Below are 15,877 nucleotides of genomic sequence, written 5' to 3' on the forward strand. Positions count from 1 at the left end.
CCTGGCTCCGCACTTCACACCTGACTACTCCTCCCCAGACAGAGCCTTCGAACGGCCAGTGGTTGGCGCATCTTACTTTCAGTCTCCAAGGTACAGAAATAAACGGGTGAAAGAATGGACGTCCTGTTAATCATACTTGCAAAGACTTTACCACAGCATTTAACACTGCTCTCCTTGCAGCAGGCACTCACATCTCGGGGCTGGGGCACAGTTCGGTGGAGAGTGCTCACCTAGCACGGGCCAGGCCTTGGGTTCAACACCCAGCATGACCAAAAAAACAATCCTAATGCATTCAGCTTTGCATTAGACAAGGCAAAAGTGATAAGCACTTGAGACACAAGTACCTGGCCTCTAACGCGTTTACAACAGAGGCCTTTGGTTTTCCATGGGTTGATGCATCATCTTGGGCAACTTATTAAACCACAGATCAGTTTCATCAACTGGAGGCTGGAGTTGCATCACAGTTTGCCTACCTGTAGGAGGAGCTCAACTGGGCTTTGGACAAAAGGCAATTCAAGCGCTGCCAGCCACGAGGCTCCAAGGATGTCCCTCCTCCTTTCTTTCATGTTCTCTGAGGGGTTCAGTGATAGCCCACAGCAGTCATGTCTTGGACTAAACCCTCCAGAAGGACCTTCCCTACCATGCGTGCTGCCTGCTCTGTAGCCTGGTGATCAATGGTGTGCAAGTGTCCCCCAGGAGGGGGAGTGTGGAGGGGCCTGCATGCCAGCCTCTGCCCATGCTGCAGGGTGAACATCCCCATCACTGCCAGTTTCAAGCCCCCAGTGTGATGTCACTGGGAGGAGTTGGGAAGAGATGGACACAAGCTCGCCGATGTACGCGGTGTACACCACATGGACACACTGCACATAAACCACCCTGGAGCAGAGTCACAGCAAAGTGAAAGGAAATCATTAATGATGGGTGCCGAAAATTTACTACCTTTGCTGTTAATCACATTTAATAACTGGATCATAAAGCTCCTGAAAACCGGTGAGCCAGCGCCAGCATGCCACACTGCCTCACCCTGTCAGGAAGACTCCAGCTGCGGAGGATTATTAATTCCAGGCCCTTCCGCCTACCTACAGAGCTTTATTGACGTGGACCCCTGAAGCACATGCAGCGAGCCTGAGCTTGGAGTTCATGCGGGTGAACGTGGCTGCCACACAGCGCGCATCCACACCGGGTGCAGGGCTCCTCTGGCCAAACCTTGTCTGGGAGGACAGGAAGCCGTACAGCCCTCATGCACGGCGAGCACTCCCCCAGCAAGGTGGAAATAACACAGCAAGTTCACGGCCCGAGACTCCCCTTCGCAGCCTTGCTGCACACATCTACTTGCATGGCTTCGTTTTGTTTGAGCTCCCTCTCAGGGGGAAGGCGTAACGCCAGGACATGACAATTTTCAGAATCCCCTTCACACGTCCGACTCTCTCTTCAGACAGGGAAACTGAGGCACGGCGTAGGACAACAAGCTGCCTGCAGTTTGGGATGTGGGGCTGGCACCCAGCACTGTCATCTCAGAAAGTGGCTTTGTTCTTCAAAGCCTGGGAGGCACATTTTACCTGCTTATTCGATTGTTCAGACACTGACTCATTTCAAAAGAGATAATAAAACATATTTGTGACTTATAAAATCTCTGCTGCAGCCTGCTCTGTTCTAGAGGTGACATTTAATGACTCTGACTTGCACCTGCATTAGCTGTCTGCATGACGACGACGTGGCCAGCCGTCTTGACGAAGCGCTCCGCAGCAGGAGGACAGGAATTAACTCCAGGAAAGCCTTCTCCACACCAGCATGGTGCTGCGTGGTGGACAGGGAGCACGGGAGAACAGACTGCGGCAGGTGTCTCCTGCCTCAGCTTCATGACAGGATCTGTGGCTCCAACGGGTGCGAAGCTGACAGAGTCACAGCCCTGGCGCTTTGGGTGTGGAGCTGGATGGGAGGACATGCATGTGTGAGCAGGTGTGTGTGCGCCACATGCAGCACAAATGTCTACACCCTAGGCCCTTAGTCACGTGACCCACAGGAGGGTGCTCGGGCCACCCCGCTTACAGGTCACTGTGTGCGTGTGTGGCCACACTTTCTGCAAGAGCCCTGAGAAAACAACTGTGCTCAGAAAACCACCGCAGACCACAGCCCCCGCCGCCCCACCTGTGGCTCAGCCAAGGGGAAGGCCAGGGTAGGGGCGGGTGTGTACCACGAAGTCGGTCCCCGCGTGGGCTTCCCCTGACCGAGAGAAGGAAGCACACGTGTCAGCCATGCAGGAAGAGCGGAGTAACCTCGTCCCTAAACCCGGTCGCATGCCCTCGTGCTTGCACTGACTCCACACAAGACAAAAACAGAGAAGTCAAGCTCAGAACTACATTCAAAGGTTCTGTGGGACAGCAAAGCAGCGCCACACGGCCCGGGGACAGAGATGGAAACTGCTTGAGTGCAGGGTGCCCTCGGTCAGGGAACTTCTACCCCCAGACATTTCCTGCTCTTCCCTCTGCTGCTCCTCAGAACCACTGCCCGGGTTGTAAGTTACAACACCCAGGAGCCCCTTCAAGGCGCAGGCATTCTGCAAGCGGAGGGAAGGCACGACACAGCAGAGCGACACAGATGCATGTGGCTTCCCCAGGCTGCTAAAGCAAGAGCCCTGAAGGAAGAGTCCACCTCCGCCATGACCTGCTGTGCGCCAGGGATGAGGCGGCCCTCCAGCCCCTGAAAGACCCAGGCGTCGCGAAGAACCAGATCATTTGCTTAACTTTTGTAGAATTCAAAGCCTACAGTATGGTTAATTTGTGAGTGTGTGCTTCCTTAAAAGAAAAATAGAAGGCAAAATAGACAACAAGAAGAATTAGAAAAAGATGATGAGGAAAAGGAAGAAGAGGAAGGGGAAGAGAAGGAAGAGGAGGAAGAACGGGAAGGGGGGGTGAAGAGAAGGGAAGGAAGAGGAGGAGAATAGAAGAATTAGGGTGAAAGAACACGAAGGTGCAGGAGAAGAAGGTGAAGAAGGAAGAGAACAAGAGCGACGCACGGCGAGTCCCTGCGGCGGAGCCCTGGGACTGGGGCTGTGTGCTCTGCAGAGCCACCTCTCCCTCCCAAGGCCCCTGCGGGAGCCCTGACCCCCGGGCTTCCCTCCACAGTTTACACGGTGCTTCCAGACTGCAAATCAGTGACACGTGGGTTTCAGAGTAAGTGTCCGTTTCTGACCTCAGTTACACTGAAAATAAACTTTTCACAGGCCATAAATTTTTAGAACCGGCCGTAATAAGCCAAATATCTGTGTACAAGTCCCTGAGCAGAGACGCCTGCCCGGAAGCCTCTCCTCCACAGGGTGGCGGCTCCAGCTCCAGTCCCCGCTGCGGAGTTGGAAAGCCGCAGAGCCGAAGCCTGGAGACTGGAGATCGAAGAGGGCCAAGGGGAGAACCCAGTGTCAAAATGCTAATGGAGCCCCGAGCAGTCCGGGTGGGGGTGCCTCCCAGACAGTGCAGTTAGCCAGCCCGGGTCTGTCCTCTGACCTCTGCGCGTGCCTTTTCTGCTCCCCGCCTGAAACGTGTTCACGGTGGCTGGACAGCAGGAATCTGGGAGTGCAATATTTAAAAGAAACCAAACACTTATTAAATTTGTAATTCATTAAAGGAGGGCCACTGGGACTCTGCAGTAGCTCAGCAGTAAGAGAGAGTATCAGGCACACAGCCATTACATTGTAACTCTGCAACACCGTAGCAGACTCATCTCTACTGGAAACAGAAGCTTCCTATACTCATCGGAAATCTAAGGAAGGGGTTTCCTGGCCCAGAGGAGAGAAGGGGAGGGCTAGCCAGGCCTCCAAATCTTAGGAGCTCCGAAGCACACCGAGTTGAAGGGGCTTGGGGGTAGCAAGCAGAACATGCACAGTGCCTGGACCCTGGACACAACGTGAGGCCAGCAAGGGTGCCAGGGTCCCCACAGACCTCTCCCTGGGCCAGGGTGGGTGCCTTCCAAACAGGTGCAGCCCACACGAGGGCACAGAGCTGCCCGGGCTGGCACACCTTGCCTCTGCCACACTGATACTCTGATGTTCAGTCCTGAGGGCTGACTTCCTCTTCCCAGCGAGAGCGAGAGCAAGGGCTGCAGGGTACATGGGACCACCCACTTCCCTCTGCCGGGCACGGCGGGGCCCAGCGAGGCCACACTGCGGCTGCAGGACAGCCCTGCTCTGAACTTCCCACCTGGCCCTCAGCAGAGCGGGAGATGGAGCAGACCGTGTGCAGCCAGCAGGACGCTCCCTTCTTCCAGAAAGACAGAAGGCACTGTCGGGGCGCTGCTGGCACAGCGACCGCGAAGGAGCCTGAGACGTAGGCTTTCCTCACCGCCTCGACAGCCGCAGGTTTCCACAAGCAAATCCAGGCCTTCCTGTCACAGCCACGTTGTTTATTACCAGTCATCTACAAAGCCACAAAGTTGTGTTTACTTTTGCTGCCTGAGACAACCTTTTCATGGAGTCTAAAGCAGTTGGGAAAAATTCAATAAATAAAACACCAGCTGTGTCCAGACCAAGTTCGCCCCAGAGCTGGGGTCTTTTGGAAACTACCCCAGTAGTCAGGTTTCCTGTGGGGCACACGTGCCCTGGGGCTCCGGGAGGGCGAGGCCGCCCACGTGGCATGCACATTCTGAGTGGCCTTATCACAAACCTTGCGAATGGTAACAGCCAAAGGGCAGAGAAGCCAGTGGGCAGGGCCAGGCCTGGTAAGAGCCAGCTGAGCTTTGTGGTCAGACAAAACAGCTAAGATCATTAAAAACACGAGGTCAGTTCCACAGATCTTTGACGTTTTTATGTGTATTCGGAATAGCACATCCAGCAAGCTGGGGGGCCTCACACAGAGGGTCCCCAACTGGTGCTGAGTCCGGGCCAGCAAGTGTACACTGTGCCGTGAGACCAGGCACAGCTCGGCAGCGTGGGGTCACCAGCCGGCCCCGCCTGTGCCATGCACGGGCCACTGCGGAAGGTCAGCATACACAGTTGCTGGAATCCTTGCAGGCGACTGCGGGCACGGCTGGAAATGACCTCCATGGCACGCGGTCCACTCTGGCTCTTCTCTCTGGACACCCAGGCCACCCCAGCATCTAATGCACAGGGGATGGCTCCTCTGCCCAACCTGCTTCAAACTCCGCCTGCTGTGCTTTCGAAGAAGTCCTGCCGTGCGGCATCCGGTGTTCCTAACTTCAGCTGCTGATAGCGTTTCAACTTCCACCCTGGCCTGGATGCAGAGTGAGGGGAGAGCCCTTCGTAACCAGCGTGCTCCCGCTTTGTCCTTGGCCCTGACTTGTGCTTTAGGAAGAAGGTAAAATTTCAAAAAAAAAAAGAGAGAGAGAGACAGAAAGCCAAGCCTGGAGGAGAGAAATGCGCAGTGCAGAGCTCTGCGGGTTTGGGGCCAAGTCTGTGCCCTCCAGAGCCCGACCTCCGGGACAAGAGCGAGGAGACGCTGAGCGTCCTCAGAGCCCCTGAGCCCCAGGGCCCGAGTGCGTGCTGGCCGTGTGTCCCCAGCCCGTGGCTCCCGCAGGAGCCCAGGCAGGGGGGTCAGGGCCCCTTCCCACCTGCAGCTGCTGGACCAGGCAGGGCCCCACGTGTGTCGCTCTGCAGGACACCGGGCTCTTGTTCTGTCTAGCAGAGCTTTTCCAAATTCTAAGAGCCATTCACAGACGACACGTGGGCAGGCTGGAAAACCACAGCCCAAAAACAAAACAGCACACCGAGCCTGTTTCCGCCGAAGCTGCCTTATGACCTCACCAGGTGCCTGTACCGTACGATCCTAATTGATAGGCTTCCATACAGCGTTTACGAATCCGAGACAATGCGCTTTTGTGAGTTCTCCGCAGACAGATCCTACCCCACTCATACACGGATTATGTACCGATTACACGTGCCTGTCCACGCTGGGCGCTGTGGTGAAGGGAGGAACGGAGCGCTCAGACCACCTGTACTAACTGTAAAATGAAGCGTGAATTCAGGTTTTCTCCGTGAGACTCACAAGTGTCGCACAAATTAGAAGCTGAATGGCTTAATGCTGACTTCCTGCCGTTGCTGGTGAACGGCTTCTCTAAGTGACCAGCTGCCTCTCTCTGGTCACTTCAGAGAGGAAGGACAGAGAGCCCGGCTGCGCCTGGGTCCTCAGATGCCCACGTGCAGGCGGGCGCAGGAATCTGCCAGCAGAGTCACAGCGACGCCGCTGAGGACGGGGAGACCTGCCGCCCGCTCGCCTTTCTGTGCAGGGCGTGGATGGGGTCACCGCAGGGTTCACGGAGCCCTCAGGTCCACCATCAGCCGACACTCACACGGCACCTGGCAGGGGGCTTCGGGAGGCAGGGGAGGGGAAAAGGACAAGGCAGAGAGCAAGGACGGGGGCACTGGGAAGGGTGTGCGCATGCCCACGTGCGTCTGCGTGTGTGCATGCGTCTGTGTGTAGGTGCGTCTGTGTGTCTGTGTGTTTGTGTCTGTGTGTCTGTATCTATGTGTGTCTGTGTATCTGTGTGTGTCTGTGTGTGTCTGTCTCTCTGTGTGTATCTAGGTGTCTGTGTGTCTGTGTCTGTATCTGTGTGTGTGTGTATGTGTGTGTGTCTGCGCATGTGTCTGCATGTGTATCTCTGTGTGTCTGTGTGTGTCTGTGTGTCTGAGTGTGTCTGTGTGCGTCTGTGTGTGTGTGTGCGTCTGTGTGTCTGTGTGCGTCTGTGTCTCTGTGCGCCAGGGAAAGTTTGCTGGAGAAGAGAACGGGAACTGGTGAGGGCTGGAGGGAGGGAACGGGAAGTAGGAAGGCTCACAGCTACTGTCTGTCAGAGGAGCCTGACAGTGGCCGAGCGAGCGGGACAGTGGGGGTCACGGCTGCAGCCTCATCGAGAAGCACAGGATGCTCTGAAGATGACAGAGTGGCCTGCGTGTGACAGGGAGGCGGGGACGTCTCTGGAGGAGGGCAGGTCCCAGAGGAGCTCAGGACTCTGCCACCTGGGCGGGAAACGACGCAGGTGTAGGAGACGGACACGCCAACTACCTGCTTTGATCATGACACACAGGTGCCAGACGGGTACACTGCGCCCCTGAAGCATGCGCAAGTCACACAAACAGACAAAACTCTTGAGAAGTCCGGATGTAGACCAGCGTAAAAGGGATTCCTGGTATAAAACACTCCTTTTGGTACAAACTAGGAGGACTTCCGTTCAGGGTTTTCCTTAGAGGAAATGATAAACGCTGCAGGCGAAAGCCCGGGAAACACACTGCCCTCCAGAAACTAAATGCCCCCATCTCGGTCTGCGAAGACACTCAGGACAGGGGCGCAGCGGCTCACTTCCCACCAGTGAACGGCGTCCACCCAGGTGTGCTGCAGGAGACAGGCGCGGGGGCTGCCGGGGACCAAAGCGGAGCCCTGTGCACCAGTGCAGGCACCAGGCGGGCTGCTCCGCACCACATGCCACCCTTCGCATCTGGCTGCAGAGGGACGCCAGCTCTGGGGCTTCGGGGAACCCTGAATTTATCCACCATCACCCAAGCACAGCTGATCTCTATGGAGCAATCTCCCTATTCCTCCCTCAGGTCAGCACATCCCAGTTCTCATCCTCTTCCTTCCTACCAAGCTCTGACGTTTCCTTTAACCTTTCCTTGTGTTCTGTTGAACCTGAGTCTGCAGGGGTGTGGAAACGTCTCGCTGAGCTGTTGGGACACTCCAGCCAGGTAGCTGACAGGGTTATGGCCCTCTGTAGACTTTTGTTTATTTCCAAGTGGCAATGTACTTTACTGAAATGCCAGGGAAATCCGTTTGACTCTAATCCTCCATGCCACGCTGAGCTCTTCCGTGAGCTGGTTCCTCTACACCTCCAAGCAAGCCCGACTGTGTCGTGAAAAGGCTCTGAGAGCTTCTCATCCGCAGGGTCCACCTGCAGCAGCAAATGACTCAGGCGGCTCAATAACATTACATTCCCTTAGGAAAGCAAAATGCGTTCTGATAATGTGCTTTTCTCAGGTTATTAAAGTACGTCTTCAAGATTTAAAGCACAATATGCTAGATTTTGGAGCAATTTTTAAAAATTATTTGTGATCTTGTAGTTGCTGTCGGTGGAAAGGAACACTGACCTCCAGCTTTCAGCAGATGGCAACACTGAGCTCTGAGGGTATCAGCCAGGCCGGGGTTGAGTCTCCACAGCGAGCGGGTGCAGAACTCTTCCGCTCCACGGCCAAGCAGGCCCCTCGCTCCTCGTTAACTTGGCCTTCATTTTCAAAAAGTGTGCTAAGTAAGGTTTTGTTATTGTTGTTTAAACTTTAATGTACACAAGGGACACAACAGTAATCTGGTCTACTCTGTTAAAAACTCGGTAGAAAGCGGCAAGAAGGATGCGTTAAGTGTGTTCAAAATGAGGGGTATTTTGTGGAGGATTCATGACAATGTATCTCCCGCCGTAATACATTTTTAAAATTTTGTACTTAAACATTCACCATATTTCTGATCACACCTCATGTATGTATGTATATATGTAACCACATGCATTACACAGGTACACATATAAAGTACACAGACACATGTATGTAATTAGCAACCACATTTTGTGTAACCAACCACAAAATGAAAATATGGAGACAAGAAAGTTGTATCTGTATTGCAAATGTAAGGATCCTTTCTTTGTTATTAATTTCCAAATCATACAGTGTACAATCTATCTACAGGCGTCACTGTGCTACGTCTTACAACGGGCCCAGGGAAGATCCAAAGTGCACGGGAAGATGCACACAGGTTCTCGTAAACGCTACACCGTTTTGTGCACGGGACTGAGCAGGGGCAGATGCTGCCGCCTGCAGGTGGGGTGCCGTGGGCGGCTGGGGGTTCCTGGAACTGCGCCCCACCCCCCACATTGAAGGACAGGCTGCCTGTGAGCGCCACACCCGGCAGTTCAAGGTCATCCCTCATCGGGCGCCTGGCATTTCCTGTCCTCTGCGGCTGTGAGCGCCTCAGACTTCACGGCTGTCTCCTGCTCTACTGTCACAGGCAGTGGGGACCTGGACGCGGCCACTTTCTTCCCCTACTCTAGACCGCAGTGCGGATGAAGAAGTGTCACTTGGGAAAGCATAGTTAAATGTGCCAAGCTGCTAGGGATGGCCTGGGTCTAAGTGACCCCGGAAGGCTGCTGTGTTCACCCACTTTGGAGGTGACTGGCTTATTAACCACAGTTAACCCACTGATGGTTCATGAGTGGATGACGTTACTGGAGTGGGATGGAAGGTCGCGAGTGGGGTCTAGCTGAAGAGCGTGTGCCACAGAGACCTGTCCCTGGGGCTACTTGGGGCCCCCCAGACCTTTCCAGGTGAGCAGCTCTGCTCTGCCACACGCTGCACCTGTTTCTGCCTCACCTCGTCTAAAGGCCAGGGAGTGTGCAGTGCAGACGGAAGCCTCCAGCCACAAGCGCAAAGGACAGCCTCCTCCTCTGCTGATTTTCCCAGGGGTTTTGTCGTATCGAGGAAAAGCTAACACAGGGCTTTACCTCATGTCTGCAAACAAACTTGCTCAGCAACTACCTGGATAAGGCAAGTGTTTAAATACTTGCCAAGAAGGTCAATCCTTGTTTTCTATTTGAATACATGTTTTTAAAAATGTAAAGCAAGTAAACAAAAGCACGGGTATCTTCCTGCTAGAGTCCTGTACCTATACTCTCCTGTCACTCCACACAACCTGCACAAGCCGGTTTACAGGAGATGGAGACCCCGGGAAGAGGACTCTTCAGGGCAGCCACCTTCATCTCAACAGGCAGCACGCCCAGAACAGGCTGGAACTGAGCTCCTGGTGTCTGGCTGTGCAGGGCCTGGTGGGTGCACCCCGGGCTACCCCTGTGTGCGGGACCATCACACAGAACACCCAGGGGCTGCACTCGGGCGCCCCTGGACATAGAAGCCCCAGATCACATGTGCGGGCCACTTCCTGTCTGGTCAGTGTAAGCTCACCTGTCGTTTTCCATGCCTGTCTTGCAAAATACAAGACAGGGCCAACTTGAGCACTGAGGAGGCACAAGGTAAGATGAGTGAGCAGCCCTCCCAGGGCCCAGGTCATGCTGGGCCCTCCCTGGCCTGCGGTCCAGGTCGCCTCTAGCTGCCCTTTACATAAGGCACATTACGATACCCTGTTTGAAGCTTTTCTTCTCCCCGCTTCTGGTTTTACATCTAATACTAAGCTTAGCAGTCATGAGACAACACTGGCAACATTCCAAGCCAGAAACAATGTTTTCTGTGTAAGGATCAGACAGGGACAGGATAGTCCCACGGTGTGGTTGGGATGCAGTGGGGTGGGCGAAGAACAGGTGAGGCACGAGGGGAAGCACTCAGATGCCACCTTGATTTCAAGCACACCTCACAGACACTTTCCTGCAGGAAGCCAGTGCTGCACACTCTCCGGCCTCAAAGGATGACAGAGCAACCCAAGTAACCGCAACTCCTGAGTGCTGTTCTAATGCACCAAGTGTGTTCTGCCCTTGGGATCAGGATTGGGTGGGTCCCAGGACCCCCGTGGATACCAAACTCTGTAGATGCTCAAGTCCCCCAACACAGTGGCGTGGAGTCCACGCCAAGCCTGTGTGATCCTGCACCTGCTCAGAAGCCCCTGGGACACTCGCCTCACTGTCCGTGTTGCCCTGAGGGCCGGTGCGCAATAGCTGTGACAGTTGTCTTGTCTGGGGAATGGTGACGAAGGGAAAAGTCTGTACACATTCAGTTACTGGCAGGGTTTTTTTCAAATATTTCCAATCCACAGCTGATTGAGCGGTCTGGGAATTCACAGATACTGAAGCTGACAGTATTCTATCAGGCAAATTATTTAATTAGCTCAATTCTCCCATCTACTAATTGAACACAGAGCAGAATATCTTTCACTACACTACGACTCAAGGTGGGGGTCTGGGGTTGCCCTTTGGAAAATGAGAATTATAGACCTCCATACACACTCTGTATGTGTTATATGCATTTATATGCATACGATTTAAAATAAAACATGCTGCACTTATATTCCTGTCATTTATTCATAAATCACTATTCAAAAATTGCCTTGAGGGTTAGAGAGTACAATGTATTTGAAAAATAAAACTCTTAGCTTATGGTTTGAATTCTTTAACCTACTATCTGCAGGAATTAGAAGCTGCTATGTTCAGAACAACTGCATGCAGTAATCTGCTCCCCAGGGAGAGACCGATCACCTGCCTGCTTGTCAACTTCACACTGAAGTGGACCCAAGTGCTCGGCCTCTTTCACCCTGGAGAGCATGCACCACGTGAGCAGGAGCCCAGCCTCTCCCAGGCTGGGCTCCCCTTTCTTGCTGGGCCCTCTGAGGAGCGGGTGCGATGTCCCAGGCACACCTGTTGCTGCTGTCAGAGCCACCTGGAAGGTGCTGTTTGTGGAGAGACTACGTACAGATGTGCACACTATACGTTTGCACACATGAAAATAGCCAAAAGGCTGCATTTCCATCTATGACCTATGTATAGGAAATTATGTTAAGTTGGACACTCGACATATCTGTCATCTTTCCACAGGCTGCACGTAATCCGGGGCATGCGACAGAAGTCACGCAGGGTTCCGGGGACGGCTCTTGTCCTGCTCTGGCTACTCCACAGCTGTGAGTGCCCCGAACTGCTGACCTGGGGTAAAGTGAGGCAAGAGCTCAGTGACTTGTGAGTGTGTGTCAGTGTGTGCACGTTTCAAGCACAATCCTCTCTTCCTTATGGAGATTCCTACCGGGATGCGTCTTTCCCGATTTCAAGACATAGTTAACATAGCAAGATCCCTCTGCTACCTGTAAAAACAAATCACCCACTTACGGTTCCATGTGTGATGGGGTTACCTGAAGGGAACAAACCCTGAATCATCTGTATTTTGGGGACCTGTGCATGGTCAGTGATGGAAATACAGGTTTTTGCCCCCAACACTACACTGGTATTTCAGAAGTCATCCTTGGCCTTGCAAGAAAGTGGCTTCTCAAATTTGCTTCTGAATAATGAAAGCTATTGGGTTATCTAAGAGATTTACCCTTTACTGAATTTAATTTAAAGCTAAGTCATTTTAGAAACCACAATTACCCACATGGAAAAACCTCTACTTGAAAAATTTGTATAATCTGAACACAGAAAAACCAATTGTTTGAAATTTAATAAACCACTTTCCTCTCAGGCTCAAAAACCAGGGGCAGTGCAGAATAGAACTTAATGTGTGAATTATAAACTTCTGAAAACACAGGCTTATAATCATGATTTCAGGGTTTTTCTTTACAGTGTGTTCTCCAATACTTCAGCCAATATATTCCTAAATATCCCCAGAGACTACTTCTGAGCCTGCTCTCCCCACCAGTCCAATAACTCAGAGCAGGTGGGTAATTTTCTCCGGTCTTAGTCTCAGTTTTTCCTTGGAAATTTCACCTGAGCTGACACCCTTCATATCAGCCAGAATTTCATTCTGATACTGACTGCCTGGATATTCCAAATTTCATGGTCCACTTTCAGAGCTCTGGATCATGCTCTGTTCTTCTGGAAGGCCCTGGTGACAGGTTTCTGAATCCTGGGCTCCCCTGTCCCCTCCTCTGTGCACGACACCCCCACCCAGCAAGCTCAGCCTTGGCCAGATGGCAGGAGACAGCTCTGCCCCGGCTGCGGGGCAACCAGGCACAGTGGCGGGCAGGGAGCGGGCCCTGCTCCTGGCTGGGGATGTCGCAGCCTACCAGCTTGGGCGCTGCACACTCAGAGCCAGGTGTGCAGCCCAGCAGAGCCTTGTCACGTGTCCAGTGGGTACCGCCGTACCTCCCAGCGCAGCGGCTAAGGGGTACTGTGATGACGTATGTGAGCAAACGCAGGGTGTGCTGCAGCATCCCTGCAAATCAGCTGCTATCATTATTCGTGGAAGTGCTACCCTTGCCTGGACCTGCGGGGGAATTAACTCTCAGATACACCCCAGCATGCAATTACCAGTCCTGGGAGCGCCAGCCCGGAGTCACCCGGGGAGGGTTCAGCCTGAGCCCTCCTTTGACAGGCCTGGAAATGAGCTCTGCTGAGGCAGGGCCACTCGCTGGGAAGCCTGCCACAGGGACACGGCCACCTGCTCTCATGGCCTCTTTCTTCTCCTGGAAAGTCCTGCGCAAGTCTGCAAACTCAGCTCTCAATCCGGCTTTGCAGAGCCTGGTGCGCCTTGAATTTGGACTTCTTTCCTCAAGACGACCACAGGGGGCAGCAGAGGCCAACAGGGCACAGAACAGATCCCTGGAGACAGAATCCCCAGGGCCGGCTGCGGGCCTCTGTCATCTGTACGCACAAAGCCAAACCGGAGGCACTTGGTACTGTGGTGAAGACAGCGCAGGGCGCTGCTGAGGCCCAGCCCTCACCAAGGACCAGGGCTGCTGCTAGACCGGGTCACCCACTCCTGAAAAGCCAGAGCACTTTGGCTCCTGCCTCAGGTTCTCACAGTGCATTTCACATCCGGCCTAAGTAGGTTCAAAGTGCACATTCTGAATGGCACCTGCTCGCTTTCACTTTGAGGGGTGCTGGGAATTTCACAGAAATACATTTCCATCGGCTAAGAGGCACAAGGGGTCCAGCTTTCCCCATGCCTCTGTGTCTGCGCTGCACACCTAAAGATGCTCACAGACAGGTCTCTCAAAGGTTAAAGCAAGGGCTTTCAGAAAAGAGGCGGGCGGTTCACGCGCCTCCAAGACGACGGTCCGCTAGCAGCAGCTGGACGCTTCACGGCCCCTTCTGCCCTCGGCAGCTACAGCAACAGCTGGTGCTGAGAGCGCTGGGGTTCTGGGTACACGCACACCTGCACTCCCTGATCCCAAAATTAGCATCTGACTCTACGTCATTAATTCCTTGATACTTGTTTCAAAATTTCATGCCATAGTTCTTTTTAAAAAGGTGGGCTTTCAGCTTTCAACGCCTAAAAAAATCAAAATTGAACATACACCTATCATGAGGGCAGTATCTCTTTCTCTTAGACACTCAGGCAAGGTGAATAAAGCACTTAACTTAAGCAATTAAATTTTAAGATCATATTATAGAATATTTACACATAGAGAGAAAGGATCATATTATAGAATATTTACACATAGGAGAAAAAATACATCAATTAGGAATAATGCAGTTTAGTATACTTAAAGAGAAAATGCATCTTTAAAACAAGGCTGATTCTATTATCACACATAAGATATGTTTATTCAGAGCCTTATGCATGAGGCAGATAATTTACAAATTAATGAAGAGTTTTGCAGAGGAAAAAACATCTCCAAGCTTGGGGAGATTTATTTACCTAAGCAGAAGCTGCAGATGCCTAGGAATGAGACTGTCACATCAGGGATGGCTTAAGCAAGTGAGAAGTGCTGGAATAAATTCCAGACTTTGAGGATAAGTTTTGTTAATCTAAGCAATAGAGCCGAGACCTACACACTTCAATCATCGCAGAATGAGCAGAAACTCAGAAAAAAACAAAACGGTCCAGAAACAGGACACACAGCAGTTCTCTGCAGTCCCTCTGAACTTACCGCTCTCCTGGCTGAGCTGACAACTCATAGACGCAGCTCGGTCCTCACGGCCAGCCTTACCCTTCCACCCCTCGGCCGCAGCTAAGCCAGCTGATCGCCTTTCCGCATATAAAGCATTCGCAGTTGTTCAAACATTGAATTGTCTCTGCCGTGAGTCTTCAGTTTAAGTATCTTCAAGTCTGCACCTTTTCTTCCCGGATTCTGTCCACTGTGTAGTAAATTCACCACACACTGGTCTTCGCTCTGTCTACCTCCACAGTGCCCCGTGCAGTCTGAACTGTGGAGCTCAGAACTCACCAGGAGCTGAAGCTCGTGTCAAAATCTCTACAAGACATTGAGCTCAGAACTCCGGTAGCCTCAAGCTACTGCCTCGAGCAAAAAGGCCTGATGTTACGGTTGCAGTCACCGGCAGCGGAGAACTGGACACTGACTCCGGGGTGCCTGCCTCCTCTTCTCCGCTGCCGGTGAAATTCAAGGCAATCCATCCACAAGGTTTTTCTCCACTGTGGCCACAACAAACTGCTGCTCGCTGTTTCTCTGTGCCCGAGTGCAAAGCACAAGCCTGTCGTGCTGTAGAAATGTTGCTCGTCAGTTCCAAAAAAGAACGACGGAAGAAGAGAGGGTAAAAGCGGACTCAAGGCCACACATCATTTTCCTAAATTGGCAACGGAGACACACACGGTGCTTCCCTTTACTGAAATCCTTTCTCAGTCATACTTCAAGTTTCAAAACGGTAAAAAACAATGCTGATCAGAATTTAAAAAGAAATACCCATCAAGTCACTCTCGAGGCTTTATAAATGTGCAGAAAACACTCTGGGCACGGAATGAGTGCAAGCCCGCCCGAGATTCCCTCGCCCAGGGGAGCAGTGGTCCTGGAGGATCGAAATCCTCTCCACAGTGAGACGCCCCGTGGCCCAGGACAAAAAGATTTCATCTAATACGGTTCACCGCTCGCCGAATTTTCAGCACCAATAAAAACAAGTTAGCAAAAATCCCACTAAGCAGTACTACCCCCACCTGCAAAGTGCTTTTCAGATTATGAAGCAGTTTTAAAGTTCTGCCTGACAAGACCAAGGAAGGGGCGACCCGAAGCCATCTCAAAAAGTCTCATTCAAATTCCTGGAAAGCAAGGCTCCTCCAAACACAGCTCTTCAGCTCTGGCTGGAGCCAGAGTGGAACTTCACTTCGTCCCGGGCACCGGCGCCCTCCACCCAGCGGAGACCCAAGGCTCCTTCAGCGCTCAGAGGATCGCACCCATCGCCACCCCGCGCACGGCTGCAAGTGGGCGAGCCCCGCACCCCACGCGGAGCTCTGCCCCGCCGAGCGCGCGGGCCCCACAGGGCCCCCGGGTCCCTGACGTCTCCCCCACCG

The 15,877-nt window shown here is 52.9% G+C and overlaps 1 protein-coding gene across 1 annotated transcript in view; it reads right to left on the reverse strand.

The window, feature by feature from the left end:
• The window catches only part of St6gal2 (ST6 beta-galactosamide alpha-2,6-sialyltranferase 2), a gene marked incomplete in the record, with an annotated part of 57,600 nt that extends 41,825 nt beyond the window's left edge, over nt 1–15,775 (reverse strand). Inside the window, 1 exon segment of the mRNA XM_013522840.1 lies at nt 14,505–15,775.
• Nucleotides 15,776–15,877: the final 102 nt, after the last annotated feature.

Source organism: Chinchilla lanigera, unplaced genomic scaffold (assembly GCF_000276665.1).
Source record: "Chinchilla lanigera isolate Chin_1 unplaced genomic scaffold, ChiLan1.0 scaffold00069, whole genome shotgun sequence".
NCBI classification, from domain to species: Eukaryota; Metazoa; Chordata; class Mammalia; order Rodentia; family Chinchillidae; genus Chinchilla; species Chinchilla lanigera.